The sequence below is a fragment of the Podarcis gaigeae genome (assembly GCF_964106915.1).
Source record: "Podarcis gaigeae genome assembly, chromosome: 3".
Lineage (NCBI taxonomy): Eukaryota > Metazoa > Chordata > Lepidosauria > Squamata > Lacertidae > Podarcis > Podarcis gaigeae.
In genome coordinates, this window is record NC_139680.1 from 96,329,024 (window position 1) to 96,356,570 (window position 27,547).

Genomic DNA, 27,547 nt, shown 5'->3' on the forward strand with positions numbered 1-27,547 from the left:
TGCCTTAACATTGCCTGGACCTGACCTGCTTGATGTGCTTCCACTTTGCCTGCTAGTCCTAGCAGCAAAGGATAGCATCAAGAGAAACAGCTAAGGAGACCGGTGAGTGGAGGTGTGTAGAGGATGACCGTGGCTTTTTCTGGGCATATGCTAATGAAGACCCAGGTCTGGTGACTTGGGAAGCTGGAGGCCCACCTCTCATCCGTCTCACTTTTATAACTTTGAGACTCTTCCCTTCACTTTGGTAATAATGTAAAGTATCAACTCAAAATTGCAATGCATGCATTTCATTTGAGTTTTATTGCCTTAACAGACAGCATTAGATTACAAAAGAGAACATTTTTCTTCTCAGTTTTAGCTTATTCTTATGATTTACGACGAGATACAGCAAGAGTTCATAAACTTCCCTGACCCGCTGACAGTTTTTACAGGCTCCTTGATTTATTTTCCATCTCAGATTTAACAGCTTTCATGTGACTGATATTTCTCGAGTCCCGGCGTGGCTGCCGCGCAGCCCGAGAGAGCTCCTCTAATCTCCATGTTACTAATTTAAATGAAGTCTTGGTCTGTTGTTTAAAAAAGACATTTGTCATCTTGCTGAGGTTTACAGATCCTCTTGTAATGTAATGTCAGACACTTCTGAGATATGAGTTTTATAAAGCTTCCTGATATCGAGTGTTGGAAGAAGACATGCCAAGGTCAGTTGGATTTGCCAAACCAGTATAGGGGAAGGCGGCGAGGCGGGAGGGGGCGGTTTTTGCAGAATTGGAAAAGAGGAGTTCTTAAGGAGCCGAGCACATTTAGATACAGATTTATATATGCTTCGAGTACATTTTGCAGATAAACTCCGTGCTGGGGGAGCGAGGGGTGTGAGAAACATTTTTCAACCCAAGGAAAAACAGAGGCAGCCACTCAACAGCTACAAACTTCTGATTAAACTTAAGTAGGCATGCAGGGAAACAAAACTCTTCTCACAGTCATGTGGGCTGTTAATATCGGCTATTTCCCAGTGTGCTCTGAAGCTGTGGTGCCTCATTCAAGAAACCTACAGCTGGCTGGCTGTTTTCTTTGTACATCTGCAAACAACACAAGAGTGAGCTGCGTTTTGAGAATAAACAAAGACCAAAGCTAATAAGCTAAATGGGAGAGATAAGGGAAGTATCTCTCATCTGAAATCAGAAAAGTTATCTTCCCCGTCCCTCAAAAGAAAAAGGAAAAAAACATCTGGAGGCTGAGAAACGCAAACAGTGGCAGGGAAAGTCCAGAGAATATTGCAACCTGTTGTGGGTCTGTTCCAGAAGCTTCTGCTAGTGCAGAGTGCAGCAGCCAGCCTGGTGGTGGGGACAGACACCCGCCAACAGATGACGCTGGAGCTAAAAGGCCTGTACTGGCATTTCTTCTGCTGCCAGGTTCAAGGTTCTTGTGCTAGTGTACAAAGTCCTAAACAACTTAGACCCGATTACCTTTTGGTATACCTTTCAGTAGCTTTTGGCTGTAGAGCAGTCTATAAATTTGCTATTAAAATAAGTAAATTAATAAAATCTGTCCATTTCGGTTTCTCCCAGTGCCTCAAGGTGTCTGTCCCCCCCCCCCCATCTTAAATCCAATTGGCACATTTCTGTATCAGTTTGCATTTGTTTAGAAGACTTCCTAAAAATTAATTAGCATTTCAGGGCACATTTCTCCCCTTTATAATGCACTTTAGCTTAATATACTGTAGCAGTTTCCACACACACACACACACACACACACCAAAAATACATGCATTATTGTGCCTATATATGTATACTGTACTTTTTGTTTGGGGAACTGCACTGTCAGTTTGGGAGACGTACAAATTTTGAAGGATAGCTGTGCTTTTGGTCGTTGATTGTTTCAGGAGATGCAAATAAGGTAGGTTCACATTAAAATGTGAAGTGAACCGAATTTCTCCCCATCCCTACATCCTACTAACAGACGCTTCCTCTTTACACAACAGTTATCATCTCTGGCCTAGCTTCACCAAAAGTATGCACTGGATTTTTAAAAGATTTAAAAGTTGCTAATTTTTAAATGTGATTATATATATATATATATATATTCTGATGTCTTAAAATGTTGCTTGGAATGTGCTCGAAACAACCCTTCAGAAAGCCTGCCTTTAATAATATTTTTCAAGAAAAAAAAACAGAACACAGCCATTGGTCTCTCTCTGAGAACCCATGACAGATGAAAGACGAAGGGTTTCCGCTTTGTTCTCCAAGGTTTACTCATTGAAAGGTAGGGCATACAAGACTTCAGTTGTTGTATATGGAGTGTATGGCTTTATTTTCTAGAACAAAGGCGCTGCTCCTTCAAAGAACACAGAAGCAGCACAAGAGAAACTCACATTAACATTTGATATTTTTCAGGGGTTTCAGCGCTAGGGCTTAGTTTTTGGTCCAGCTGAAAGGAATTTGATATTGCTAATTAAACAATTGATTGCATAGTTCAAAAGACAATGTTCAGGATTACACTACAAAGCATATTGTGTTTCCCACTTTAATTGTACCTTTGTAGCTGAAATACGGGTGGAATTGAGATTCTGGAATACCAAGCCTGGGTTCCCCTAGGCAGATGGCTTGGCAGTGCACCAGGGTGGACAGACCAGACTAAGTCAGTTTTGCGGGTTCTCAATCTGCAAACCAGAACCGTCTACACACTTGTCCCCCACAATACATCTACAGTATGTCCCAAGTAAAGAGCAGCATAGTGACTTGAACATAGAGGAAATAGTTTCATGTCTTGGAGCCACTCAGAATTCAGGGGCCCCAGTTCTCATACAATATTGCATACCAAAAAATCTGTATATATGCTAAAATGATCACACCTTTTCATGAGAACTTTCTTAAATATATATATATATTTAAAAAAAACACCATGCAAACGGATGCATGGGTTTAAAAAGACAGGAGTGCCTGGCGTGCTCTGGTCCATGGGGTCACGAAGAGCCGTACGTGACTAACTGACTAAACAACAACAACAAACTGATGCTGCAACATTGTGTCAGAAATTCAGCCTGGAAACTGGGAGAGACTGAAAGTGACAGATTTTTCACTCCCCTAGTGGGGGTCCAACACCACCTGGATAGCCCCAGGTTCCTTATTCCAGTTCCAGCACCTGGTAGACACCAATATTTGTATTGCGGCTGCATTTGTAGATCACATGTTGTGAAGGGTTGAGCTGAAAGATCTCTCTTCCACATAAGCATGGTTCTTCTGCCACAGTTTTGCTCAGCTGTGCAAAATCCAGGCATATCCAGGCATTGCTGAAGGACTTGACTTTGGCAGCACATTAGAAGCTTTGACCCTTTGCACTAGGTAAATGTTACAGTGGTAGCTCGGTTTGCGAACTTAATCTGATCTGGAAGTCTGTTCTTAAACCAAAACCGAGGTGCGCTTTCCCTAATGAGGCCTCCCACCAGTGGTGCCCTTCCACCATTCGGATTCCATTCTTAGACTGAGGTAAACTTCTCAAACCAGGACACTATTTCCAGTTTTGCAGCATTTGTAAACCGAATCGTTCTTAAACCGGACTGTTCTTAAACCACTGTATTTATTTTTCATATTTATATTCCTGTTTCCCATATGATTTGTGAGTGAAGATGGAGTTTAGGTTTCTTTTACAGAACATTGTGTTTGCAGTTCTTTCCTAGCTTGCAGTTCTCAGCGTTCTAGAGCAGACTTTTTACTTGTTATTTTTTTGCCTTGGAGATTCTGAAGTAGCGTAGTTCCACAAACATTTACTCCACTCCTATCTATCTAATTTTCTTTAGGAAGGTAGATACAGTGGTACCTCGGGTTAAGTACTTAATTCATTCCAGAGGTCTGTTCTTAACCTGAAACTGTTCTTAACCTGAAGCACCACATTAGCTAATGGGGCCTCCTGCTGCCGCCGCGCCGCCGGAGCATGATTTCTGTTCTCATCCTGAAGCAAAGTTCTTAACCCGAGGTAATATTTCTGGGTTAGCGGAGTCTGTAACCTGAAGCGTATCTAACCTCTCAGCCCTACTCACCTCACAGAGTGTTTGTTGTGGGGGAGGAAGGGAAAGGAGAATGTTAGCTGCTTTGAGACTCCTGAAAGGGAGTGAAAGGCGGGATATCAAATCCAAACTCTTCTTCTTCTTCTCTTCTTCATATGTAACCTAAGGTACCACTGTAATAGGTTGGGAAGCCCTTGAGTTAGATATATGAAACACGTCCATGAAATTTACATGTGTTAACCGGATACTTTGATCTAAGCTACACAGCTATCTCCTGTCCTTGCTTAGTCACCATCTAGCTCTACCTTAGTTGATTGATAAATATTCTAAACTTTCAACAATGAGTTCCAGAGCAGGTTACTTAGAAACAAAACAAAACATTACATTACAGACATTTGGCTATCCAGATCATGTTGGACATCTAGACCTATCAGCCCCAGCCATCATGGCAATTTCAGGGGAAAGAGGAAATATCAACTGTAGCCTGAGAAGCCACAAGACCAAGAGTCTGAACTTCATGATCCAGCACAGAAGAGACAAAGTGAGTCTTATTGATATTTTTTCTCATGTCTCTGGCAGTAAAAGAATTGCACTGACGGCATCTGATTCTCAACAGTCACAATAATACAGAATAGTCAGTTTCTCTTTCAGAACCTGCCATTGCAGAAGATAGCACCACCAGGAGTGGAAACCAATCCGCAGTTACTAAGTGCATGCAAACTTTGCAAGGCATGCTGAAGAGTTATATTAAAAGCATAACATCAATTGTATGGGATCATTGCTGCCTCAGATCGCAGAAGTGATTGTGGCTAGTAACTGCTCTGGTATTTCCTTGTGTAAAAATGATTGGGGCTGATGGCTACATTCCAACAGCTGTGATGTATGCACTGCATCCATGTAAGTAAAAACTTCCGATTTTTGCCTGTGAAAATGTAACATATGGCATACATAAGAAGAGCCCAGCTGGATCGGGCCAAAGGCCCATCTAATCCAGCATCTGTCCTCACAGTGACCCAGCAGATACCTATCAGAAACAACAGCACTCTTCAAATCCATCTTCCCATGCAACTGGTATTCAGGGGCATAATGGTATCTGATACTGGAGGTAGTCCACAGCCATTGTGGACTACCTGCAGCCATTGACAATCTTATCCATGAATTTGCCTAATGTCCATCCTTCCATCTTGCAGTTTAACCATGTGCAAGGTGCCCCTTTTGGTTGTCCTGAATCTTCCAACACTGAATGACCTTCTGTTCTAGTAACAGAGGTTCTGTCTTGTGCCTAAGATTGAGGGGGCCTGGCGTCCATTGTGTGTGATGTCATGCGTGCAATGCATGATGCATGTGTGACATCGCATCATCAAGAGGAGGCAGAGCATGGACCCCAGCACAGCACAGCTTCATCTCTTGCACTCAGGAGGAGTCAGCCACTGAACCGGGCTGTGCCCGACTCCACGCTCAGCTTCCTTCAGCACTGAGGGGGCCCAACATTGAGGGAGACCAGGATCCGAACGCCTACTCAGCCATGAAGCTCACTGGGTGATGGTGGTCTAGCCACTGCCTCTCAGTTAGTGAGGGTTGTTGTGGAAATTAAATTCAGAGGAGAACCGTGTATACCACCTTGAGTTCCGTAGGCAAAAAGGGGCGCAATAAATAAAATAAGCAAATGTTCTGAAAACACCCCGTATGTGCTGATTAGGGGAGTTGCTCCCTCTCAAACAGAACAGAATTTGGGGGTTCCTGTTCTAGAGAGGCGCTGTTCTAAAAGCGCTGCAAGAGTTTTACAGCCCCTGTCAAAAATGAGGAGTGACAGCCGGAGAAGTTAAACGTCACTTTCGGTGATCAGAAATGGTTGTGCGCGAGAGTGTAAAGGTTGTGTTTTCAGCATTTTACTTTCATTTCTTCCTCCCCTGTGCTTGGTTTATACAATGGCATGATTAATGTCTCGTTTGTGAGACGCTTATTCAATAGCAGGGTTTTTTAACGTTTCACGGGCCTGACTGAGAAAAGACATAATAAGGGGGTTTTAGGCCTCCCTTGTAATCAGAGCTTGTCAAGAGAGGATAAACATGCATTGGAGCAAGCTAGTTACCAAATACTTGTATATTTTTTATATATATTTAACTTGAGGGCAAATTATGAGGGAACATATTCTGCTTTGCGGCAGACAGCAGAGGAAACAAGCCTGTGACATGTTAGGAACAAACCTCACATTGCACGAGAGATCTGTGATTTGATCTCACAGTGTTTCTTGTTTTTACTTCAACAGTGACTGAAAGTGCTCAAAATGTGATCAGGGCCAGGGATCGAGGAGGTTTAGCCCTTCACAATGTCTCCTCCCTCCTTTGGGCTGCTGTTGGGTGGAATGGGGGAAATGCAGGAAAACTATTAGAATAGGACTGGGCCAGGGGGCCAGATCCTTGTCTCTCTTACCTCTTATACCCCTCACAGACAAAATGACATCAGGTGACGGTAGACCCCAAGCAGGGTCCTAGAGGGAGGGGGAAGTGCAAAAGGGACCTCAAGAAGTGTCTGAGGCTGGGAAGGAGGCCAGTGGACTGGGGAATGGACAGATAGATCGGAAGGGGGGTGGATCAAGTGGGCTGGTGGAGGAACCCTCAGATTCTTTGGAGGAAGCCATGTATGGGGATGATGTGACCTCAGTCCTTTGGTCTCACTGCCCCGATACAAATCCTCTGGCTGCTAAGTGGCATGATCACTCAGCCCTGAAAGGGCATCGCCTGTGGAGATCCTCTGGCAGATGCTGGATGGTCAAGCTCCATGCCAGCACTCACTTCTGTGATCTGCGAGCTTGCCTCATTATAACTAGATCATTCTTTTCTCCTAAGTATAGTGATGGCCATGGTCGGTGAAAACACAAAATCAGATGCAAATTGTTACAGGGAGTAAAAGGAGTTCTAAAAATGCCAGAATATTGCCTTGGTGGGTAGACTACATTAAAAAGCTGAAAACTCCCTGAAGTAAAATATGGTTCCCACAAGTTGTTTGGAAGTCTTATTGATTTGTTATTTTTCTTACGTTTTTATCCAGCCTTTTTTCCATCCAACAGGGCCAGTGCAAGAGGCTGAATTGACTGAAGAAGGGGACCCACTGCCACCACCTCATTCTTCTTCCTCCTGCCTGTCCCTCAGGTCTCCTCAGGTTCTTTTTCTCTTTCTTTTTGCCACCACAGCGGTGGCAACTCTGCTTCTCCACCCTGCTGTGCTATGAGAAATTGGCCACTGAGGCAAAGCAAACTTCTGACCACCCTACCCAGAATGCATTGCTCTGAGAATGGACCCCTCCTCTCAAGCCAAAGCACTGTGTCTGTGCATGCGCGCAGCACGATTTAGTGCTTCTGCACATGCGCGAGTGGCAAAACCCAGAAGTAACCGATTCCAATACTTCCAGGTTGCCGCAGGACGCAACACAAAAACACATAACCTAAAGCAGATGCAGCATGAGATATGACTGTACTGTGTTCTGTTCCTACTTGTGGATCTCCCACTGTGAGAACCGGATCCTGGACTAGATGGGTCATTTGCCAAATCTAGCAGGACTTTTACGTTCTCATGAGCCTCTTGCAGAAGACTTGCAAAGGCGACGGCAGTCCGTATGAGGCCCCAGTGGGCCCAGGTCAGCAGCAAGGCAAGCAAGAGGGGAGCAGCACCAATTTGGTGCCTGGTCTAGCCCTGAAGGCAGTGTAGGTGTGGTCCCTAGGCAGTCCCCCATCCAGGCGCTGACCAGCCCCAGACCTGCTTAGCTTCAGAAAGGTGCTGGCCTCACATGCCTTCAGACCAGACCTGGGGACTTCCACTTGTTCAGGAAAGAAGAACCTGCACTCTCTCCTCTGTTTTCGACTTTACTTTGACAGCAGCTTTAAAACAATTAGCAAGCAGGTGCTGCCTGGTTAACAGCATGTGTGCACGTGTGTGCTAGTTCTGCATCTTTGTCTGCCGTTGGTGCCGTTTCATTAACTGAATCTTTTTAATTAGCAAAACATCTGCCAACTCCTGCAGTCTGTCAGGGAGCCCCATGGATGTTCTCTTTGTTGTACCTTTGTACAACATATGCCAACAGGTGGAACAAAAAGTTTGTTGTTTGTATCTTTGGGGTTTATGAGTAGGTGAGAGCAGACTCAATTGTATATTTACTTATACATCTCCTCTCTGTTCTGCTCCCCATATATTGATATCTGTAAAACCTTATCTCTTCTCGTTTTACAATAGTTATCCCACCTCTGTCCTAAACACATTATGCAGAACAAAGTGGAGACATCTATTGTTGCCGTTTTGGTTTCCAGAATAGGTATTATCTTCACACTGAATTGGCTTCCTTTGCTGCCCCTGATGCCATCATGCAGGGAACTCTGATTGGCCATCACTGTTTTTAGGAAGCAGCTAGCCTGGATGGCTCTGCTTGACTCACCTTTATTTCCAACTACTTTTTCCACTCCTTGTGAGCATTCAGAGCTCTTAAACAATGATATGGCATTGTGAAAAGCTGGTGGCTATTGATAATTGTTCTACAGTCATGATACGGTACATTTTATGTGTGCTGTAAGCCGGTCAGAGTGGCTGAGAAAACCCAGGCAGATGGGTAGGATATTATTATTATTATTATTATTATTATTATTATTATTATTATTATTATATCTGAAACTAGCATTTGCAAACTTGTCTTCATTCCCAGCCATTTAGCAATCCAGATATTTGACTTTGCCTCCAGTGCCTAGTCTACTGCATAACTGCCAGGTACGGACCCAACATTTCACTTGTCTGTATACATTTATAAGGTTTATTGGCAAAGATAAAAGCAAGCTGAGGGGAAGGATGAGGTTCTGCACATGTCTCGCATTGGAAGAGGGAGGGATTGGCGAAGAAGCCATCTTTTGACATTGCCTGACCCTTGCAGCCTACAATAGTCCATTCAGTTAAGAATCATTTTGCCATTGTGGACGAAACTTCTTTTGTGATCACCATGCTTAAGAAATAATTGGAGCATGAAAGACAGCTAGATAGAAAAAAACGGTGCCTACAATATCCCTTTGGGAGAATAAAGGATTTCCTGAAGCTGTTCAAACAGGTAAGAACAAGGACAAACAGGAACTCTTCTGTGAGAAGACATCCATCTCTCCCACCTGTTCCATTGCTGCCCACGTAGCCTGAAGGGGTGTTCCTCTGCTTGGCATAAGTGGTGCCTGTCTCCCATTTTAAAGAAGATGAGCCATTTCTGGGGGGAGGCAGTTGGGATGGGAAAGCTGCAGGCAGTGGCTAGAGCACAACTAGGGAATCTGGCCTTATAAACATGGTTGGCCGGGGACTGAACTTGGGACGTTTTGCAGACAAAACAGATACAGTGGTACCTCAGGTTACAGACGCTTCAGGTTACAGACTCCCCTAACCCAGAAATAGTACCTGTTAAGAACAGTTTCAAGTTAAGAATGGACCTCCAGAACGAATTAAGTTCTTAACCTGAGGTACCACTGTACTCTATGACTGAGTTACCTGAGGCACTTCCCCTCAGCCTCCAGACCCTTGAGGGAAAGTGGCTGGTGCACAGAGAAAGCAGAAGGTGGGGGAAGCATCATTTCCTCCCCCTTGCTTCTGTTCTACTACAAAACCCTCCCCTCGGTGCTCAGCATATAGGCAGGAAAACACAAAACATGGCTGGGACTGCCATGTTTCCTGCTGTTCTCCATGCAGAAGGAGAGTATGAATGGAGAACGCACAGTTCAAACAGAACCTGTTTACAGCAGGGGCACTATGATCCCTGAATATTTTGTATGAAAACTGGGACTTCTCATGCTATGTGTTTAGCAATAGTTGTATTCCTCCAGAGATCCTCAACCTGCTTCTGCTGCAGGGCTTCCTCCCTCAGAAATACTGTTGAAATACGAGAAGCCCTCTGGATTCCTGGGCATTGGGGTTTGATTGGTGCCTCTCCCCATATGAAGCAACCTGGATGCAGCAATCATCTAAGGCCCTTCTTTGTGTGCCTCCTCCAATCATGGAGGGTGTGAACAAGAGAAAGCGCCTCTTCTGCTGTGGGTCCCTGTTTGTGGAATGCTCTGCCCTGGGAGACTCACCTGGCGTTTTTATTACATATCTTTAGGCTCCAGGCAAAAACACTCCTTTTAAATTGTGGCAGAGGGGAGCTATTGTTTTGTTTGTTACTATGGTATGTATTTCTGTGTTTTTATATTGTAAACTGCCCTGTGATCCTTGGGTGAAGGGCAGTACAGTGGTACCTCTGGTTAAGAACTTAATTCGTTCTGGAGGTCGGTTCTTAACCTGAAACTGTTCTTAACCTGAGGTACCACTTTAGCTAATGGGGCCTCCTGCTGCCGCCACGCCGCTGGAGCACGATTTCTGTTCTCAACCTGAAGCAAAGTTCTTAACCCGAGGTAATGTTTCTGGGTTAGTGGAGTCTGTAACCTGAAGTGTATGTAACCCGAGGTACCACTGTATAGGCATCCCATAGGCATCTTGTCGGCCACTCTGAAAACAGGATGCTGGATTAGATGGTCTAATAAACAGATCTAGGAGGCTCTTTTTAGTGTCATGAGCTACACAAAACAGTTGAGATTAGTCTTGTATGGGCAGGCACTGACAGAGGAGGGAGAGCAGGAGCAGGAGGAAATGGAGGGGGTGCTGAACTGTGGAAGCCTGGTTTGGAAGAGGGGGAAATTCCCCCTTTCCACTTCAGCCACTTTGGAAGGAGGGAAGAGATGCTGGCCCTCTGGTCCAACTTTCCTACAGAGCAGAAAGGTATTTAATTAGTTGAGAGCAGGAGGCTGATCAGGAGGTAACATCTTTGTCACCTAGAGAGTAGACCTACCCAGCCACAAAGCACACTCTTGCAGTCTCAACATTCCTGCAAGACGAGAAAGTCTGGCAAGTGATGGCACTCTGCCTCATCTTTAAAGGCTTGGTAGAAGGAGTGGAGGAACTTATTGGGACATCTTTGTTGCTTCCATCCAGTTCGTTCACTTCTTGCCGTGGTCCTGAACTCCTAAATCATGGGTCGGCAAACTAAGGACCTGGGGCTGGATCCAGCCCAATTGCCTTCTGGATCCGGCCCACGGACGGTCCAAGAATCGCCATGTGGATCGGCATGGGGATTCTGATCATTTGGGCTGCGCCATTCCCCTCCTCACACACACCGCGGCGTTGCCCCCTCCCTCCTCCGGGCTTCTCCCTGCCCTGCCTAGAGGAGGAAGGGGGCTGGGCTCTGTTAAGCTGTGGTTGGCTGAGCACCATTTTAAGCAGTCCCTCTCCGGAGCCAGCCCTTTCAGGCCACTCATTGTCCCGCCGCCGCCACCAGCTCCTGCCGCTCACAAGACACAGGTAAGCAGCCACTGGGGCTCATCCTGCGCTATGGAGAAGGGAGGGGAGAGCTGGGGGGGTTTCAAAATATAGTCCGGCCCCCCACAAGATCTAAGGGACAGTGGACCGGCCCCCTGCAGAAAAGGTTTGATGACCCCTGTCCTAAATTGTGATTGCTGAGCACAGTGTCTGCTGTGGAACCTATACCATTACTTGCTCAAATAATGATCTCTTTCCTGCAGTAAGAACCTCTGTTTGCATGTTTGGGCTGGGAGCCAGACTGTTCATTGGCCATGCTGTCTGGGGCTGATGGGAGTTTGAGTCCAACAAGATCTAGAGGGCCACAGGTTGCTCATCTCTGTGGTGAAATATTCAGAGACAGGGTACCAAATTAGACACAGTGTTGGTTTAACGCGCTCAGGCTTTCCACTCTCTTCAATGCAAAAGGTTACAGCCAATGAAACCACTCTGCAATTATCATCCTTTCCCCTCCATCCCTGCGTCCTGATGCTGTTTCTGCTTAGAAATTGCTCCAGTCAAACTGTGACAATCTCTCCTCACACAATACAAAAGACATCCCTTAGCATTTTCTGACAACAGAAGGACAATGGATATCACAAAGAGAAGGCCTTGCCACTGCCACCTTTTCGAAAGTGCTCACAACCACATCGAACATCAGAAGTGTTTGAACTTAAGCAATTAGAACAAGTTGTCAGGGACACAAGAAGCTCTTCAGAGGAACACAAAAGCAGCATGGATGTTGCCCAACAGTGTCTCAAACCTTCCACCTAGGTATGGTCACAGCTGAGTTGGTAGGGTCGGAATTTTCTTAAAAATAATAATAACCCTTCATGCTAGCCATTATATAGTCACAAAGGATTTTTTCTCTCCTGTATTACATCTTCTTCCCTGTGGCTTTTCCTTCTGTCTCCAAGTTCTTTTTAAAAATGCATATTCTTATATCTGAGCTCCAAAGATACACACACATACACACATTTTCCAGTTATATTATCCACCTTCTTTCTTTTATTTCCCATCTTTTATCCTTTCACCTCGACTTTTCCTTCCATTCATTAATTATTTTTGCAGGGAAGGGGGCTCCCTTCTGTGTTCCCTTTCTGTGTTTAAATCTGTTCATTGCTCTCCTTTCTTTTGCCCCATTACTCCCATATCTCAGGTGAGTGTCTTTGCGTTCGCATCATTGTGTTCACTCCACCTGCCACCTCGGAGTTTTGACTTGACTCTTTGATCCTTTACTGAAGTTGTTAATGGGGTAGATTGCATGCCAAAGTGGACACGCAGCTCAAGATGCTCCATTGAACTGGGAGGAGAAAAGGCAGCTTCTGATCTCACAGAGCATGGTGTGACCCTACAGGCTCCTCTCACACAAGACGGCATTCTTGGTAATGCATCTCTCAAAAGAAGGGTGTACAATATGGCACAAGAGTGCATCAGAAATACCTCTCATATTCAGTAACCAATATGTAGCAAGAAACTTGGAGCGGCACTGCCAAGAGAGTGAGCCCAAATGCCCCCTGAATTTCACAACCCTCATTGTAGACTGCAAACAGAGACACCCTCTTCAACCAGGAGTGAAACCTTTGCCCTACTCATAGCTGGCAACTATCACTCTTCCTTCATTTGCCAGACATTTTTCATTTGTTAAAACAGGAGTGGGAAACCTTTTGGTTTGGGCTAATATTGGGCAGGTTCCACATCAGCAAACAGGTTACTCGGGTGCTGGGTATGTTTTGTCCTTGCGCTTACTTCAGACCTGGGCTTTTTTTCAGCCAGGAACTGTCCTGTTCCAGCAGGGCTATTCTTATCTTCTTGTAATAGATAATGGTTAAATATTTGGTGCAAGGTTCACAACAAAGTGGTGTCCAAAACTGAAGACCCTTGGTTTCCATTTTTTCACCCTATCCACTGGTAAAAATGGTGTGGCAAAGTATTGGAAAGTGTAAACCTTACACTGCAAAGGATTTCTGTTAGTTTGCATAAATCCTACTGGCTGGGTGTAGTGGGAAATTAACTCAGAGAGAGGGGTTTTTTTGTTTGTTTTAATTATTCGAGACAGTTGTGTTTGTAAATGTGATTGACACTAAACCTCTGTTTTGGATGGTTTTGAATAAATGGATGAACATGAAACTTAGTCACTGTAAGCATACAGAGTAGGGGCATTGTGAATATTACAAAAGTTTTGCTACTGCTGGGGTCCTTTGCTGTTGCTAACTCAATAAGTTGTATATTTTCAGGATAGGCAACTGGGGGGTGGGAGAGAGAGCACCATACAGTCGTACCTTGGAAGTTGAACGGAATCCATTCCGAAAGTCCATTTGACTTCCAAAACATTCAGAAACCAAAGTGCAGCTTCTGATTGGTTGCAGGAATCTCCTGCAGCCAATGAGAAGCTGCAGAGACCCTGTTGGACATTCAGGTTCCAAAGAATGTTTGTAAACCAGAATACTCACTTCCAGGTTTGCGGCGTTCAGGAGCCAGGAGCCAAAATGTCCGAGTACCAAGGCATTCGGGATCCAAGGTACAAGAGGACTGGGGTACATTTCTTAAGGACTGTGTCCCCTTTCTTGGTTTCCTACTACTGCCAGTCAACAGGCACAATAATAGAATTCAGTTATTCAAAAGCATGAGCTGGGTAGGCTTTGATGGTCACATGACAAGACCCTCACCCATACAGGGACTCCACTCCCAATTGCTGGAGCTTGCTGCCCCTGTGGATTCTCCTTCTTGCTCTTGCTACAAGCATATGAGTAGGGGCAAGGGGCAAGAGGCAGATAATCCACTTTCATTTGTCTCGTGGTCTTCCTCTGGGGACATTGTACAACCTGGACACAGAGGGAGCACAAGTGAATAAGGAGTGGGAATAGGAGAAAGTGAACCCACACAGGGAGGGCTTCCCCTGTGGACATTGTCCCCCAAAGCATTCCCAAATCACTGCCTGTTGATTTCCCCATGCCCAAGGTTCTGAACCACTGGTGATGGCTGCTTGTCACCTCAACTCCATATAGCCTCTCAGAAACTTTAAGCTGAGCAGGGCTCAATGTGTAGTGAAAATTGATGCAGAAGGAAAGAGTAAGTCTATTTAAGAAACCTATCTGTCCAGTGGTCTGAGGGCTGTTAACCAAGAAGTACATTGCAATGACTCCATCAAAATATGCTGCTATTTATTTGTCTTTTCCATTTTGGAAGTTTGGCGTGATGCAAGTCATCTCCTCTTTCCTTGGGTCTCCCAGTTCAAGTTTGTTTGTTTTTTACCAGGGAGAACATCCATTGTGGAGAGAAACAGATTGCCAATGTTCACTTATTTGTCCCATGTCTGGGAGAGGAATCAATCCAATGAATACCTTCAGTTGTTGTTGATTTCAGTCTGCTAACAATACATAATTGATTGTGTTGCCCCCTCTGTTGCATTTTATTTCCTTTGCATGGGGCGGGATATTGTGATGACCCATTTATGTAATAGCATAATTACATAAATAACGTAAGTGACATAATTTGGTGGAAGATGAACTGGAGCAGAATGGACACGAGAGCCAGTGTGGTGTAGTGGTTAAGAGCGGTAGTCTCATAGTCTAGTGAACCGGGTTCGCATCTCTGCTCCTCCACATGCAGCTGCTGGGTGACCTTGGCCAGTCACACTTCTCTCTGAAGTCTCTCAGCCCCACTCACCTCACAGAGTGTTTGTTGTGGGGGAGGAAGGGAAAGGAGAATGTTAGCCGCTTTGAGACTCCTTCGGGTAGTGATAAAGTGGGATATCAAATCCAAACTCTTCTTCTTCTCTTCTTCAAATACAGGGCGGAATGGAAAATGATCCTGTCTTACTTTCCTACCCTCCAGTCCAGATGTTTTTGGACTACAGCTGGGGCTGATGGGAGCTGAAGCCCAACACCACTTGTGGAGCCATGAGTTCCCCCACCTCTCTTTTAAGCAACAGTAAACTAAGACAACAGCATGTAAAATGGCTCATCCTTGTAGTCAAAGCGTGCCATCTAGTTTTCGTTAACACTGGTTCTGGTTCAAACATTTCCCAAACATTTTAAAGGTGGGAGCAGATGGAAGCCGAGTGAGGAGGATTCAGATCCCTTTTCTGATCTTCTGGTATTCTGAAGGGCTTATTTGTAAGATAGGACTGGGACAGCTGGGCATCCATCATTGCAATGTGTGTGAAGATTTAGTGAGATTGATGCAGAAGGAAAGGACAAGTGCATTAACAAACCTATCCGTCCAAAAGTCAGGGGTACTGTTAACCAAGAAGTACATTACAGTGATTCCATCAAAATGTTATGTTATTTATTTAACTTTTCCATTTCCATTTTTATTTGGGTAAGATAATTGCTTGCGATAAGCTGCCTGTGCAGGAAGCTGGAAGCATGGAAGAAGCACAGCTGTTAGGCTGGGATATGTACTTTCAGCCGTAGCATAAGAACTGTGTGACGGCCCAGGCTATATTTGCATATTGAAATGATCTCAATTAAAGTCTTTTATCAGACAACTTCACAGAAAGAATCTCTAGAAACACAGGATTCCACCCAGCCTCCCCCCCTCCCATTATGTAAAATGTAGGCTATTAGGGTCCCAATATGTTTATCTGCAGTTGTATAAATGGTCATTTTATAATTAATTTCATAAATAATAGGTTATTAAGTTATTATTATATATTTATCTATACCCCACATTTTTCCCTGATGGGACTCAGGCAGCTTACAGATACAAAAATAGTGGGGGGGGATTCCATTCAAAAACAATTACACATTAATAGAGTTAAAACTATATACATATATATATAATCTATTTAGAACATACAAATAATTACAATAAAAACAGCACGGCAACAGCCCGGTCATTAAAAGCAGTCAGTTCCCAAAAGCTTGTTGGAATGAGAAGGTCTTCACCTGACAATGAAAGGACAACAGGGAGGGAGCCAGTCTAGCTTCTCAGGGAGGGAGTCTGGAAGCTGCCACTGAGAAGGCCCTGTCCTGCATCCCCACCAAGTATGCCTGTTAGGGTGGTGGAACCAAGAGAAGGGCCTCCCCTGAAGATCTAAAAACCCAGGCAGGTTCACATGAGGGAAAATGGTCTTTCAGGTAGCTTGAACCTAAGCCGTGTAGGGCTTTTTAGACAGTTAAGGTAAAGGTAAAGGTACCCCTGCCCATACGGGCCAGTCTTGACAAACTCTAGGGTTGTGCGCTCATCTCACTCTAGAGGCCGGGAGCCAGTGCTGTCCGCAGACACGTCCGGGTCACGTGGCCAGTGTGACGAAGCTGCTCTGGCGAACCGGCACCAGAGCAGCACACGGAAACGCCGTTTACCTTCCCGCTATAAAGCGGTCCCTATTTATCTACTTGCACTTAAGGGTGCTTTTGAACTGCTAGGTGGGCAGGAGCTGGGACCGAACGACGGGAGCTCACCCCGCCGCGGGGATTCGAACCGCCGACCATGCGATCGGCAAGTCCTAGGCACTGAGGTTTTACCCACAGCGCCACCCGCGTCCCTTTATAGACAGTGGAACTCTTCTAATAAGGGAGTTATATAACCAGCTCCCTATAACCAGCCCCAATCAGCAATCTGACCACAGGTCTTTGAGCCAGTTGAAGTTTCTGGGCAGTTTTCAAGGCAGCCCCATGCAGAACACATTTCAGTAATCCAAATGGGCCCTAACTGTGCAAATGCACTCCTGGCCACCACAGAAACTTGAGTGAGACCTGGACAAGAGCATTTGTTTGCTTGCTTGCTTGCTTGCTTGCTTGCTTGCTTGCTTGCTTGCTTGCTTGTTTGTTGCATTTATATCCCATCCTTTTCTCCAGGAAACCCAAGGTCTGAGTGTTTGTTCTTTCCCTCTCCTCATTTCATGTCCACAACAACCCTGTGAGGTAGGTTAGGCCAAGAGGCAGTGACTGGCTCAAAGTCACCTGGTGAGCTTCATGACTGGGTGGGGATTTGAATAAAGTGGAGAAGCGGATGAGACAGACAGTGGGGAGGTATCTGTATGCCCCCTTGAGCTCTTTGGGAGAATGCTGGGCTGTAAATGTAATAATAAATAATGAAAAGGTACATGCAAAGATGCAACAAAAATGACTTCATGTACCAAAATGAAAAAAGTGAAAGGGCTTTAATATTTTTTTTAAATGGAATAATAAAATGGGACAGGGCAAAACAGCAATATTACCTATATCTGGTCCAGATTTAGCTAAACTGATAAAATATTTACTTACCCTTTTGAGTTGTATTTCATTACACCCAAACTGCAGGGCACTCATTACAGTTTTTACATGCAGACTTTTATGGTTGTTAAGACTTCTGACTGCTGCCTTAAGGACTCTCCTCCTTTTTCCACACTATATATATATATATAGTGGGTGTGCAATAGTGGCATATTCTGAGCCACCGAAGGATGCTGCAAGGAGCATTTTCTTGCTGAACAGGGTTTTGTTTTGTGTGTTTCCTTCCTCCACACCACAACTCGAAACCAAGAGGTTGTCCCAGCTGACATTGAAGAGGGAGAAGCGATACAATGTCGTAGGTGGGAAACCAAGCAGAATATATTTCCGCGAGGCTGTCAGGTCATGCAGCAAAGGGGTGTGTCCCAGAGTCAGTAATAGATGTAAACCACGAACATCAGTTCAAGAAGGAGCTGGGGCAGCAGAGAGAGATGGAGTGAGCCGCAGGAAAGATAATTGGGCTTAAGACGGTGTGCTGCCATAGAAAGTGATTTGTATCTCCAGCATCGAGAGATGCAGGCCTTTGATGGACTGGGTGGTTTTCTCCTGGCCATTTGTATGTCTCCAGAAAGCATTCCATGCTATCACAGTAGTGGTGGTCATAAAAAATTGAGTTAATAATATTACTTGTCCTTTAACCCATCCATTTAGGTTTGGTTGGGAATTGCCTCTGAATCTCTCCTCTTGGACCTTCCTTCCTATCTTATTTCTTTCATTTGTTTGGTTGTATTTGCAGACCACAATTCCATTTTTAAAAAAAATCATAGTGGTTTAAGAGACGGGCTATAACTCAGTAGTAGAGCATCTACCTTTATTGCCGAAAGTCTCAAGTTCATTTCCAGCATCTCCAGGTAAGGCTGAGAGAGACTGTCTTTTGGACACCTTGGAAAGCCTCTGCCAGTCAGTGTAGACAATACTAAGGTAGGTAGACTCAATATAAAGCAACTTCCTATGCCCCAATGTTTAAGACCATTAAAGAAAAGAATGATACAAAAATTGCAACAGATCAATAGCTGACCACTACGGAAAATGTTTTTCCTAACTGGTGGCATAAACCTGACAGCCAACAAAAGTCTTCAGCAAATGTTTGAAAGTTAATAATAATAATGATAATAATAATAATAATGTCATAATTTTATTATTGATATGCTGTCCATCTGACTGGCTTGCCCCAGCAACTCTGTGCTGCTCCCAACAAAATATTAAAAGCACAATTAAACACCAGTCATTAAAAACTTCCCTGAACAGGGCTGCCCTCAGTTGTCTTGTAAAAGTCAAATAGTTGTTTGTCTGTTTGACATCTGATGGGTATTCCACAGGGCGGGTGCCACTACCGAGAAGGCCCTCTGCCTGGTTCCCTGTAGTTTCATGTCTTGCAGTGAGGGAACCGCCAGAAGGCCCTCGAAGCTAAATCTCAGTGTATGGACTGAACAATGGAGGTGGGCTGCTGAATCTGTATCAGAAGAGCAGCACTGAAGTCAGGTGAGCCTCGCCAGCTTGGGGAACAACCAGTGGTGCTCCTGCAGATTATATCAGTGAGTAAGCTGGAGTGTAAGGGTTCAGGCAGTCTCCTGTTTGCAACTGAGGATTAAACACATTTCCAAAAATGTACCTTAGAGTGTGTGAGTTCCTCTAAGATGTCATTGACAGAATGGCATGTGGCCCTTAGAAAGTGCCCAGAAGAAAATACAGTCCATGAAGCAGAAAAAGGTCCCCCACGATTCCTGTAAAGATATGTGTCCCAGAAGTTTTGCTTTGAACTGCAAGAGAGCCAAGCATGCTTGCTCAATACCATGAGCTTTCCGATCAACCAAAAGCATCCTCTCAACAAGACTTATCCATGTACTATTCAAGACATTGAAATACCAGGCAAAAGTATTTCCCCACCTGTATGTTTCACACAATTGGTGCTTCTTCCTCAAAAGCAGGGGCCAGCAAACCTTTTCAGCAGGGGGCCGGTCCACTGTCCCTCAGGCCTTGTGATGGGCCAGACTATATTTTGAAAAAAATGTATGAATGAATTCCTATGCCCCACAAATGACCCAGAGATGCATTTTAAATAAAATGACACGTTCTACTTATGTAAAAACACACTGATTCCCCGACCATCCACGGGCCAGATTTAGTAGGCATTGGGCTGGATCCGGCCCCTGGGCCTTGTTTTGCCTACCCATGCTCAAGAGGCTTATGCTTTTCGCTAGCTAGCACACAAGATCTAAACAATGAGCTATAAATAAGTTGAATGATCTTCATTCAAACAATGCATGCTTTATATCAGAAGGACCATCTTCCCTATCATTGATGAGTTGAAGGCAACTGTCAAGGTGGAGCCAGGAGCTGGGAATCACACCAGGGATCAGATTGAGGAGCAGCCACACCAGAAACCAGAACCAAGGATCAAGGCAAAACCCAAGATGGATGTTTACTCTTGATGGGCAACTCCATCAAGTCCATTTTTATGGATCTTTAGGCTGAGACCTGACAACCCTTGAAATGGAAGGCTTCTTAAAAACACAGTACTGCTTTCTGACAGTCCTTCAAATAGAGGACTGGCCTCTATCGGGAAGGACACATGGCCACCCTTCAGGTGGGAAGAGACCATGTGAGCAGAAGGTCTTTTCTTCAAACAGCACCAAACTGTGGTTTGCTCTGATGTCTATATGTTTCTTACTGCTGGCATGGGTGGTGCTAGAGTGGTGTAGAGGGGCAAGTACTCCCCGCCCAACCCCCCAACCCCCATGTTTGCCCCATCATTGCTTGCCTCCTACCATTAGCAGATACTGTTATTTTTCTTTCAGAGATCTTAACATATGGGGCACAATTTACCCTTCCAGAAATACACTGCCCCTTCTGTGCCCTCCCGCCTCCCGGGGAAAATTATCTGGCGCCACCCCTGACAACTGAATGTATTTTAATGTGTGAAAATGCAGAGTTGGAACTGTAATCGCCCTTTGAGAGAGAGAGAAAACTGTTGCTTCTTCACAGGAAGAACTTCCTAACTTCATTAGAGGAAAGTTATTTCTGTATCTATTTCCTGGAGGAAATAAGGCATCCATTGTTATAGGAAACCTTCTTTCTCAAGAGACATGAGTAACTCCTTATTTGAAAAACATGGGCATGACAACAGGTGTTGTCCTGGTAAATGACTTCCTGTATACAGGACTTCCTTTTTTATATACCCAAAGTGATAATTGTGTAACATTCTTTAATCATTTTTTATGGATATGCCCTTTGTACTGTGATTTGGGGCAGGGGTGGCAGGAAGGGAAAGGGGGAAAGAATAGAAAAGGCCTGAAGCCTCAAATAAAAATATAGGAACTTGTTGAATGACTCAAGCAGAAGAAAAAGGGAAAAAAAGATGGCTGTCTCTTTAATTACCCTTTCTTTGCATTAGGTTTATGGATTTGCTAGCAGGAAAAGCAAAATAAGTACAAACATTCTCAGAATTACAGTTCCTGCTGAAACCACGCATCACCCAAGGTGGTACATTAGATACCTTTTATTAAAATGACAAAAATGAAATGGTTCATTTAAACTAGATTACAGTGGTACCTCGGGTTACATACGCTTCAGGTTACATATGCTTCAGGTTACAGACTCCGCTAACTCAGAAGTAGTACCTCGGTTTAAGAACTTTACTTCAGGATGAGAACAGAAATCGTGCTCCGGCGGCGCGGCGGCAGCAGGAGGCCCCATTAGCTAAAGTGGTGCTTCAGGTTAAGAACAGTTTCAGGTTAAGAATGGACCTCCGGAACAAATTAAGTACTTAAGCCTAGGTACCACCGTAGTATTAATGATACAGTCTCTGTTTTGAAAACCTGCATTGAAGGAGAGGCCCTCATCTTCTAAGCTAGTCAGTTCCGCTGTCAAGCAATTTGCACCATCAAAGAAGTTCCTCCTAATGTTTAGCCAAAAATCACCTTTCTTATCATATAACCCATTGGTCCAAGTCCTACCCTCCAGAACAACGAAAACCAAATCTATGTGATGCCTCTTCAAATATTTGAAGATGGTGATCTTATTATCTATAGTGGTCTCTTCTCCAGGCTAGAGACAGCCAGTTCCTTCAGTCTGCTATTCTCATAGGACTTGACCCCCAGGCTGCTCAATGCCTGCACTGCCTTCCTTAGGACACATTCCAGTTTGTTGATATCCATAAATGGGCAGAGTACTCTCTGACTGTGTGAATGAACCCAATGTGTTCTGTGGCTGCATTGCCATGGCTCTCATGTCCCAATCACAATGTCATGTAAAGGCAATGTCAGGGAAATTGGTACCCCCAAATTTTTTGTGGTGCTGCTTCTCTCCCTTCAAATCCCTTCCCACTTTTTTCAAAAAACCTATGACACAACCACGTAGTAAAACTAAGCCATTGTACATGTCACTGAAATGAATACATATTCTCCCCTCATTTCTTTCTTCCCTCTCTACCTCTGCTGACTCCCCTAGGTCAAACTCAAGATTGCAGTTTCCCTGGTTCAGGAACCTGTCTTCATGTCAGAGCCTTCATCCTGAGCTCAGCTATGGAGTGATTGGCCAGATGATGGTGGTGGTGATGATGATGATGATTTATTGAATTTATAGTTCACAGAATAAAATCAAGATATAAAACCACAAAATACCTAGTTAAAATAAAAACATCAACCCAATAACCCCCTCCACACAGACAAACAAAAACACATTTTAAAAGGGCATAGGATATAAATCGCGTCAACCAAAGGCCTGGTTAAAAAGGAGCGGTTTGGCCTGGCGCCTAAAGGTGTGTAATGAAGGCGCCAGGCGAACTTCCCTTGGGGAGAGCATTCCTCAGACAAGGAGACATTGCAGAGAAGGCCCGTTCTCTTGTTGCCACCCACCCTCCAAACCTCTCGAGAAGGGGGCACACGAAGGAGGGCCTCAGAAGATGATTTCAGGGTCCAGGTAGGCTCATATGGAAAGATGCTGGAATATGATGAATCCCGGCTTAGCCTGAACCAAAGACTTACTCATATATGATCTGCATCCTGAAAGAACGACTAGAAACCCTGTGCTTCCCACACAGGCCCATCAATGCAGGCCATCAGCCTGGAGAAAGCATGCTGGGCTGCCCTTTTAAGATGATCCTCAAGGAAAGGAAAAGGGAGGAGACTAGGAGATACCCTCTAAGTGTCCCAATTTTCCAGGAACAGTCAGGGAATGGCAAAAGCTATCCCAGCTTCTGATTTGATCCTGGAATGTCCTTATTTCCCCTTGCAGTGCTGCCACCACCAAGTTCAGCGAGGAGGATGAGCCAGTGTTGTCCTGAGCATCCATGGCATCTCCGTGGCTGCTGCTGCTGGCCTCCTCCTTTGGGTAGCCCATAGCAGCTGCTGGAGAGGAGGAGAGGCACTGGGAATAAAAGGGTCCAGTGCATTCCAGGCCTTGAATGGAGCAACGTGCTGGATTATGGGGGGAAATAAAGTTGGCTAAGGTGTAAACCTACCTCAGCAATAAGACATATTTCCATGCCTATCAGTGGAAGCTCTGCACATGCTCTATATGCAAATAGAGATTTCCCACTCCAATCTGGTCATCGTTGACCAGGACTGCTGTCCACGGGGGTTCATTTCAGACTAAGTTAGTTGCACTCAGGTCCCACCAAAACCAATGTAAAGTTCCTCAGGATTTAGTGCAACTATTTTGGTCTGAATCCAATTCAACATCTTCATCCCCTCCACACACACATCATAATTGCCAGGTTGGTATAATTTTTACATGCAAACATTCATGTAATTGGCTCCTTTAAAATTCAAGTAGACATTTTATGAAGGCTCAGACTGGTGTGTTTTTTAATATATATATATAAAACCAGGGGGGTGAAGCTACAGAAGTGAATGTTGCTTTTCTGATAACTGATAATTAAATTGCAAGATTTCAGCTAATTAGATGGGGTTGGGCAACCCATTCAGCACTAAGGGCCACATCAGAAATACATCACGAGCATGAGAACTGTAGCTAATTTGCAGAATTTATTTGCATCTCATTAGCACAATTTACAGGGCATCAGCCTGCCAGATGCCAGCTAGTTGCTGAACATGTTCCACTTATTTTACAACATTCTTATTCTGAAATGGCGAGCCTTCAATGTGAAAAAACCCATCAGCCTTTAATATACCCTGATAGATGGATTTAGACGCAAGAGTTCAGAACTAAATGTCTTTTTAAAATAACAAAACAAAACATTTTATCCCTTGTTTAATGTCAGTTTGCTCCACTACTCCCCCAGCTAAATGGTAGGGGAGGGGCTGAAATGATGAAAGCAAATATTCCTTGTGAAATGAAATCTCAAAGGGATCATAGTACCATGCAGTTGGAGGGGATATACCAGGTCATCTAATTCAACTCCCTGCCAAAGCAGGGAACCCCCTAGTACATTGCCCTTGATTCGTGGTCATCTGCTCAGAAACCTCTAACAAAGGAGAATCTATCACCTTCTACCGCAGGCATGTGGAACCTCTTCCCCACAGGCCAAACTTGGTCCCTTTGGCCCACCAGGGGTTTTTGAGCAAGCCACACCCTCCAGGTGCCTTCAAAGGAACAATCTGGAGCTTGAAGTGAGCTCTTGAGTGTTCCTTTGCTGAAGGAAGGTGTGTTCCCACCACCCATCATCTGGAGATGCACTTCCACAGCTGCTCCTTGAACATCTGAAAACTGGGGGCTCCAAGAGCAGCAAAGGGTTGTTTGCAAAAGGGCTTTCAAACAGCCTACACTGCTTCTTGAAGCTCTGAAAACCAGAGGTTCAAAGAGCAGGGCAGGGCAGGGCAAGGCAGCATCACCTGACGGGATAATGATATGTGATTGACAGGTGAGCAACCCTCTATCTGGTCAGAATGTGGATGTAGTTTTTGGGATGCACAGGAGTTCTTTTCTGTGCATATTTTGGTAACAGTTGCAATGCATCATGGGCCATGTAGTGTTAGGCTGGGCGCTTCATTGAACACTTCCTAGATGAACTCAACATGGACCTGAAAATAACAATGCAGATTTTGCTAAGTCTACCCATATATTCAGAACATGATCCTGTGCTGTACAACTCCCTGTCTCTTACCGTTTCAGATTAAAATCCAGAGCTTGCCCTACCTAAGAAAGACTGAGAGTGCAAGTGCAAGTCTGGCTGGGTATTATAATGTGCAGTTGCCTGCTTGCAACACAGTGTTGACTCTGGCAATCAACAGAAATGTTGCCATTGATCTCCATGGGAAGAGGATTGTGTCCTTGCTTATTAAAGAGGCCAATTTCTTCAATGCCTTTGTTCCTCAAAGGAGAGCAGTTTGCCAATAATTGTTTTTCTCCTGAAAGGTTTTGTCTGAAACTCAGATTGGGGTCGAGAACCACAGGAAAAAAATGTTTCGGCTCGCTGCAAATTTTGCATAAATCTCAGATGAGTGCATGGAAGCTTGTTTTATCTCATCGGCGACGTCTTCTGGGAGGAAGCCAGATGCGATAGCGCTTGTTTAAAACATGCATTTTGCTGCCCCTTCCCAAGATTTCACCCAATTCACCTGCTAGGCCAGCGGCGCCTTAGAATTAAAGTGGAAGCTTTTCAGGCAAAGGGAGAGGGGACAGAAGCCAGATGAGAGCTCAGCTAGACAGATAGCCATCCCCTTAACTCTGGGTATCAAAATCCCAGAGAAAGAGAACAAGCCCAGCATTCTTGGATGGGAATCACACCTTCCACACTTTTATTTTTACTTGAGCACACCTACTGTACATAGAAGCGTGGCTGCTTCCAGTCTTTACCATCTGCTCAGATGGCATGATGCCTACACACATGTTGGATGATATATAGGTGCCAGGCAACAATGCGGATTGATGGGCAGTCTGCACAACTCTGCAATTTCTCTCTCTTGTGCATGGAGGCTGTCCTCCGCCAGAAATGACGCATTGGCACTTTGCGTCTCCATAGACTTGCTCGCACCTGTTGACACTTCCATGCCAAAAAACGAAAAAAGGAGAAGGAATACTTGAGCAAGGGAAACAAAGGAGACATTAACCTTACAAGAGCGATCATTTCCTAATCACCAGCCATCTACCTGGCATCAGGAATATGGAAGACTCTGGCCCGTGGCAATGTATCGCCTGTAATGAACATCTTCATGAAATTTCTCCCTCCTCTGAACTCTGGGCTTTTTGCTATGTCTTTTTCGTTCACCAGCAGGAACATCTGAGCAGATACATGAGATTCAGGGGATGCGATTGCTGCGCTTCACCTTGAGGCCAAGACAGATGAGGGTGTCCGTGAGAATAATTCGGGTGAAAAATGAAGGATTCAATAGATTGACAACCAGTGTGGTGTAGCAGAGTGTTGGAATTAAGACCTGGGAGATCAGGGTTCAAATCCTCACTCGGCCACGAACCTCACTGGACCAGCACCTTGGACTAGTCACTGCCTCTCAGCCAAACCTACCTCACGGGGTTGTTGTGGGGATTAAATGAGGAGGGCGATCCATGTGTGTCACCTTGAGTTTTTAGAGGGGAGGGAAGCAGGATACAATGGCAACCAATAAACCAATGAATAATACCTAGCATTCTGAAAGAATTCTGGCTCCCAGTCCCAGTGAGCATGCATAAGATTGCCGCCTCCGTAACTAAATTATATATTTAGGGTTCTCTTCCTAGTACTGTATATCTTTATTCATCGAAGTACTTCTATGCCGCCAGTTCACAAAACATCAAGGCAGCAAACAGCAATAGGTAGGCAGTAAAAAAAATAAAGCATCGTGTTTTTAAAAGATATATAAAATAGTCATTAAAATGACTCGCTGATCCAGAACATCGTAAACAACTGCATAGGCCCATCAGAGTAAAAAAAAAAGCCTTGCAATCCATTAACAGTTCATAGGTGTTAGATGGCATAACGGTATTAGGCATTACTACATAGCTGCACCCAGTCATTGTCAGGTACTTTTTATTTTGATGGTTGTTTTTTTAAAAGAAAGAAATATCATCGCTATGTAAATAACTCCAGTCATAATTATATGGGAGAAAGTGGAGAAATGGGTGAGTAAGTGACGACTGCGCAGCTGCCATGACTATGCTGGAAATGTATCCCTCAGCAGCCTAAACATTCATTTGACAATGTACACCATTGATTACTTAATTACATTTAAATATATGTGCCAGGCACATCAGAAGCCCAAAGTAAACCATTACACTGCGCTATAAAGCCACACGCATGCAAATGCTCGGCTAGGTGACTTTTAGAACAAAACAAAACACAACGCTAATTTATTTCTTGGATCTGCGAAAGAACCTTTCCTTCCTGGCTCTGGAAAACATCCCTTTCCATTTCCCCAACAGGTAAACAATTCTAAGAAACATTAGCTGTCTGGGTGGGAGCATCCATCTTCAGCCTTACACAGCGGACTCTTACAAAAGATTCTTATTCTAATGTATATTTGAACAAGAAGATCTACATATGCTTGATCTCACTATGACCTGGTTTTGTTGCCAAGGTCACCAATTAGACCAGCGCTGTTGACTATGGAGCAGTCGAAGCATCTCTATTAATTTCTGGGGAAAGAGTGTTGTTTTACAAACACTACCGTACCAGCTCCCCCCTTAATGCACGGTCCATTATTTATTTTGCATACTTCTTTTAAATTCCGAATCCGTGTATTTTATATGCATGTAACATGAACCTTTTGTTGTTCCTTGTTAGTCAGGACCTAACACAGTCCTCTCCCAACTGGACATCTTTAGCTCATTCATTCTATTCTTGCCCATAATGGCTCCGGATAGTGAGCCGGTTTATAATCTCTCATTTCAGAGGCATTGACCCTCACGTTTTCATTGGAGCAGGGGTGCCATCAGAGTAGGCCTTTCGGGCAGAAGCAGAGGTGCAGCGTGGGGGGCCCCACAAGGGCGGTTGGATGTAAGGCTCCAATCCGAAACCCACTGGGGAGTATGCTTAACTGAATTCAACTAGCAGAGGGAGAATGGGTGGGGGTTTTTTCCATGCTCCA

At 44.6% G+C, this 27,547-nt stretch overlaps 1 long non-coding RNA gene across 1 annotated transcript; it reads left to right on the top strand.

The window, feature by feature from the left end:
* Positions 1 to 438: 438 nt before the first annotated feature.
* On the top strand, positions 439 to 15,454 carry LOC310842192. The gene is made up of 4 exons (XR_014562983.1): positions 439 to 698; positions 4,392 to 4,541; positions 7,071 to 7,162; positions 15,141 to 15,454. It is a non-coding gene; the product is annotated as an uncharacterized lncRNA (long non-coding RNA).
* The last annotated feature ends 12,093 nt before the right edge of the window (positions 15,455 to 27,547 follow it).